Genomic DNA, 6159 nt, shown 5'->3' with positions numbered 1-6159 from the left:
TGGCTTCACAAAACATGAGAGTAGTGTAAATGAATGGCACCAGTTGATGAAATGGGTCTCCTTGCACAGTCTGACACACGTTGCCTCCAAGACGTTCTTGTTATTTGTGAATGTGCTTTTAAAGCAACAAGTTATCCTTAGTCATCCACTTAATTCTCCAAACTAACTCCCATAGAGCTTCATCATTAGTTTCAGTCCTCAGTCATGAAAGTAAAGAAGAAAAAAAAAAGTGACGAAGATAGTTGTCTTTACTACTGGAGAGCAGTTTGTAGACAAACACACAGAGAGGCTACACATCTCTAAGAGGGCCTGTTGTTGTCCATGAAGGGAGTGGAAACACAAGAGCCCTAAAGTTTGTCTGTGTGTGTGTGTGTGTGTGTGTGTGTCGTGGTGTGTGTGTTGTGTGTGTGTGGTTGTGGTGTGTGTTGTGTGTGTTGTGTGTGGGTGTGTGTGTGTGGGTGTGTGGTGTGTGTGGGTGTGTGTGGTGTGGTAAGTCACGGGGGGGGGGGGGGGGGGGGTAAGAACCATTGTCGCAGATGGTGCACTCCTCTCTGCAGCTGTGAGGAAATCAAACGCTCTTCTTTTTCCCCTCTCTGCCTCTGTCACAACCTGCTGATGCCTTATTAGGTCATTCATGGTGAAACGTAGTGATGACCCAGTGCACCAGGTACACCAGCACCATTGATCTGTTAAAAAATGCACATAACATCATCATGACACCCAGCGTAGTAATAATAATGATAAACCACTGCGGAAAAAAAGGAACAAAGTGGCTATAGGATCCCGTCTTGTGAGGAAACACCTGTAAAGATACATAATATAGTGTCATCATTTTTTTGGAATAAAAAAAACATTATTTTGTAAGCTTAGCTATATAAAACATAAATACTAATTACTGTCAAACAAGTCTACAAAAATGGGAACGTCATTGTCACAATTCAGCCATCTGATACACTTCCCAGTATCAGTAATCTTTTGATTATATTAATATTTTATTATTTCCACAGCGGATGACTGTAATTACACATGGGGATATGATGTTAAAAAAAAGCTTTTTTTGCATTTTACTTTTAAAAAATAAAAAGTACAAGTTGCTGCAAAGCTCTCATTAATAATCACACTAGCCAACGCTTGTAAATGATTTTTTAACATGAAAGAAACTTTTAATAAAGTTTAATGTTGTAAGAAAGTTGTTCGGGCATCCCTGGTTCTTGAAGTAAAGGTCCCATTAATTTTTTCCCATAGCCAATTTTACATGACTACCAGTTGGAGCTAGCCTGAGAACCAGACAAATCTGCGAGCGCACATTTCATTTGCTCTGGCAAGTACGTCTGGTCCCGCTCTCGTTCAGACAGGTTTCCAGACGACCAGATCCTGGCCGGGCCAATCACAACATTTTATCTGTTTGATACGATGACGACAACTTGCAGAGCCTTCGCGCTTTACTGAAATATGTGACAATGTCATTTTGATTTGCCCACTCTTGCGACTGAAACCCTACGGCAAGCATAAACCTAGCTAAGTGCAGAGAAGTGCAGTTGAGGCATTTTACAAAAACAACCAAGATGGCCGAAGCTGATCTGGAACTTTCTGTTGATACTATTTAAATCAGGAGAGACTTTGTTGCAAATATGCAAAGGTTTATTTGTACATATGCGTAATATGAAATGTACAGAGTCTTTGGAGAGAAACCAAAACATATCCCCCCCCCCAATGGAGTCTAGACACTGGTGGTGCTGGTGGGGGTGAAGGAGATTGAAAACCGGACCGAAGGTGCTGGCGGGAGCGTCTGCCGGAGGAGGATCCAGGATGTCATGTCTCGTCTCCTGTGTCAAGTTTCTGTGTTTAGATTGTTTCATGTTTTTTGTTAGTTTTCCATTTCCTGTTTTATTTTTGTAGTCTCTCTGTTCTCCCATACGTTGTCTTGTTTTACTTCCTGTCTTCTACTTTCCTGCCTGTGTGATTACTTGTCCTCACCCTTACGTGTTGCACCTGTGTCTCATTGTGTTCCCTGTCTTGTGTATTTAAGTTTACTCTTTTCTTTACTCCTCGCGAGATCGTCTGTTTCAATGTGTTTAGCCTTTGAGCGTTTTTCCCTGTTTCCTGTATTCCTGAGTTCCTGTTTTCCCTTGGATTTTGACCATTGCTTGTTTTTTTTTGGATTTGTTGTTTACTGGACAATGTAGCTTGTAGTTTTATTAGCGTGCTAATAAAACCAAACCGAGTCTTGCTTTTGTGGGTCCATTCTTAAGTGTGCGTGATAGTCAATAGACAATCTTGCCACTATTATGGACTCTGCCGTCTCAAGTAACATACAGAACGCTCTACGATCTCAAGCACAGAAGCTTCCCCAGCTAGAGGAAGGGCTGTCCACCATTCAACAGGAGATGGGGTTACAGAGAGCCGTTTATGAATAAGTGTTTCACCTGACTATGCAGTTACAAGCTATCCAGTCTCCTGCTGCACCATCTGTCTCTCAGAGTTCCACTGACCCGGATTCCTCTGCTGGTCTCACGGTCGGGGAAGGTTCTGCTGCTTCTCCAGTCCGGTCGTAAGTTCTGCTGCTCTACCTCATCTGTCTCGGTTTGAACGCTTCTCCGCTGAGTCTGGTAACTGTCAAGCCTTTTTGACTCAGCGTGGATTACATTTTGAGCTTCAGTCATCCCACCAATTGGGCCAAGATTGTTTACCTGATTTCACACCTGCCTGGTCGAGCAGAGGCGTGGTCAAAAGCAGAGCGTGGAAGAAATTTGCTGTCGCCCTGTATGACTCGTTTGCTGGCTTCTCCCAAGCCTTCACCCAGATTTTTCAACATGTCACTCCGGGCAGAGAAGCGGCCGAGCTCTGGTGAGCCTTCGTCAGGGCAGACGACAAGTGGCGGACTATGCAATAGATTTCCACACCCTGGCAGCAGAGAGCGGTTGAATCAGGCCTCTTTATTGGATGCTTTCCTGCATGGTCTTTCCAGTGTGCTAAAGGATCAGCTGGCAGCATTGGATCTCCCGGGGGATCTTGACATTCTCATCGCTCTAACAATCAAGATTGACAAGCAGCTCTTCAAACGAGAAAGGGAGAGGTTCTCTTGCATCACTTCAGACTGCCACGGGTGAAGAGCCTCTGCAACTGGGTGGAACCCTTGAAGAGAGATGGAGGAGAAGGCATCTACTGTGCTCAGCTGGGCCACTTCATCAGGCAGTGTCCAGTAAAAGGGGGGCTCGCTAGTAAAGGAGAGGGTCCTGGTGAGCTGTGCTGCTGTTTCTAATGTTCCTTCTCACCCCATGTTCACTGTGTCTCTGTCCTCCACTGAGAGTTCCAGCTCTCATGGAGCTTTCCCATGCCAGAGGGTTGAGGCTGATCTCTGTTCCTCTGCCTGCGCCGTTGAGGGTCACAGTGCTGAATGGCCAGCTGCTCTGGCAGGTAACTCATCAGACGACTCCTGTGACCCTGGTTTTCCCTGAGTCAACAATAAGGAGACTATTGATTTTTATCTGGTGCACACCTGATAATCCTCGGGTTTCCCTTGCTCCTCAAACACCACCCTCACATTGACTGGACTCTGGGGGTTGTTAAGGGGTGGGGAGAGACCTGTGCCAGGACCTGTTTTCGGTCAGGATCCGAGGGAAGTTGTGGGAATATTATTCCTGTGTCGACTCTTGTGAAGGTGACTGTGGTTCCTGCTCCTCCTTCTGTGGACCCAGAGGTTCCCAAGGAGAGGGATTATCCCGATCTATCTTTTGTTCCTTCCTGCTATATGGATTTAAAGGAAGTGTTTAACAAGACTAGGGCTACTGCTCTATATCCTCACAGACCATATGACTGCGCCATTGACCCTAAGGGGCAGCTGTACTCTCTCTCTCTCTCTCTCTCCTCCTGAGACTCCATCCATGAAGCAGCACATCGATTCGCCTCTGGATGCTGGGATCATGCGACCCTCTTCCTCACCGGTTGCATAATTATATTTTACTCACCTGAGTCGTGCATTTGTGGGTCCATTCTCTGGTGTGCGTGATACAGGAGGCTGTGGGGGATGATGACTGGAGGTGGGGAGGGGAGGAGGAAGGTTGCACACTTTTGCCTGAAATGACAACTGACAGCAGCAGAGAGAAGAACAATTAAAGCAGGGATGCCATGCTGGAATTGGCTTGTGAATTCATGGCCAATCTGGTTGGTTTAACCAAAAAAGTGAACGCCTCAAAACAGCTGATCAGTTTCAGGAAGAGAGAGAGTTGGATGATTTGGTTTAGTCCTCCTGGAAGAATTCACGCTGAGCTTCATTTGTTCAAATTCTGATGGCAAAAAAATGGCAACTCTCGTTCACATTGATCATTGATGCCACTCCATCACAGCTCATCTCTGCATGCTGTAGTCCGTTTACATTTGTCTGTCGCTCAGCGCCATGTGTTTTGCTTCTCTGATTGGGTGTAGGTCTATAATTATGTCCAAAGGCATTTTGGACCACGGACATTGATAACGCCCCATGAAAATTAACTTAAGAGGTTCCAGACTAATAACTCACATTTGCGATTCAGTCTGCTGATGTCAGGCTAAGTTGGAGTACTTATACAGCTTGGATCATAATAAAACTCTCATTTATTTGTAGTACAAAAGATTAACAAACGCATTAGAAAATATCTGGTTCTTTATTAAAAACTTTGAGTTCAAAGTTAGACACAACTCCCAAGGTGCATTTTGGCAAGAAACCTTTGGATGAATTCATTAACTACAGTGCCATATTTTCTAAATTGAAAAGCTAAACTGTTCTGAATTAGCAAACGTTTTGATTTTGCGCCTCTGACTGGCCTCATCTCCATGGCAACAGCAAACAAGGCTCATGGGTATTGTATTGTTATGTGACAGTAAAAGCATATTATTTCTCAGAAACAAAGTTGAAATAATTAAAACTGGTGGGTGTAGAAAACACCTAAAGGTTGCTGCATTATCTAGGAGATTCTTGTGTTTCTGTGTTGAGTGACATTGAGTATAGGCCTATCATTTACAAAAAAAAAGAAGAGGAATACCTAGCAGAACCAGCTTCTCCTCTCTTATTGCAACTCTATAGTTGACATAACAGTCTCGGCACATGGGCTTTTTATTAGCTATTCTGGAGCTTTTGATCGATTGCTGATTTTCATCACCAGATGGGGTTCACCCGGCTGTCGTGATGTATATGTTCAAATTTCTATTTTTTTCTGACAACTTTTAAGGACATGCTGGCTTAAATGTTGAGATTGAAGGTTCATTTTTCACCCTGGAAACCATCCCACCACAAGGCCCATTTAGTATAAAAGGACAAGACATAAATGTTTTTCTAATGCTCATTAATCTTTTGCAAGCATTGATTAGGTGAGATGATTATGAAAAACATTGTGACTTTAATTAATGTGAAGTATATTAGGCAAAAAAGTTAGCAAAGATTAACATTCATTCTTAAGTATCAGGGCTATTCGAGGTTGACAATGAAAGTGGATTACACAGGCCCACATTTATTTAGAAATTCTCTACAAACATATTAGAAGGATGTCCAGTGCCATGAACACACACATTTAATTTGACTTTTATTTGCAGATTTACATGTCTCATTCAAAGTTAGGCCATACATACTGTAGCCTATAGACTATCAATGAACGGATTTGAATGCATGTCGTGAAAACAGTGGAAGCTCGTGTGAATATTTATCAGCTCCTGCACCTTTAAATCTCTCCGCTCCTCCCTCGTCTCAATGACAAGCCCGCAGTGCCTCAACGCATCCAGTGGTAATGACAACCCAGAGGCGCTCCGTGGGCCAGCATGTCAAATAACAGCAATAACCATGGGCTTTAGTGTTAGCAACTCATCCGAAACTCACACCCTGAGACACTAACGAGACATCTTTGGGAATCAAAGTTAGAGCGGGCTCTCAAATGGACGTCGATGGACTGGAATGAAACCTCCACTTCTATCGGACTGAAGGAAGGAGGGAAAGAAAACTCTGCATGTTCAAGTTTCCTGCTGCAACCAGAGGGGCATCGGTGCGTGCGTATTGGATGTGTGTGGGGAAGTGTGTGTCGGGTGCGTGTGTGTGCGCGCCCGCAGGACCAGCAGCAGCGGCGGCGGTGGTGGCGGTGGCGGTGGTGGTGGTGGTGGCCGCGGGAAGGGAAGTTTAGCGCCGTGATTTGTCTT

General features: G+C 44.4%; 1 protein-coding gene across 1 annotated transcript in view; it reads left to right on the top strand.

The window, feature by feature from the left end:
- The first annotated feature begins 5719 nt into the window (after positions 1 to 5719).
- The window catches only part of dusp7 (dual specificity phosphatase 7), a 9305-nt gene continuing 8865 nt past the window's right edge, over positions 5720 to 6159 (top strand). The window contains exon 1 of the mRNA XM_032512809.1: positions 5720 to 6159. This exon is cut by the window's right edge and continues 477 nt beyond it. The gene's annotated coding sequence lies outside the window, so the exon portion shown is untranslated.

This window comes from Etheostoma spectabile, chromosome 4 (genome assembly GCF_008692095.1).
Source record: "Etheostoma spectabile isolate EspeVRDwgs_2016 chromosome 4, UIUC_Espe_1.0, whole genome shotgun sequence".
In the NCBI taxonomy this organism is placed as follows: Eukaryota; Metazoa; Chordata; class Actinopteri; order Perciformes; family Percidae; genus Etheostoma; species Etheostoma spectabile.
This window is presented reverse-complemented; position numbering and strand designations above follow the sequence as displayed.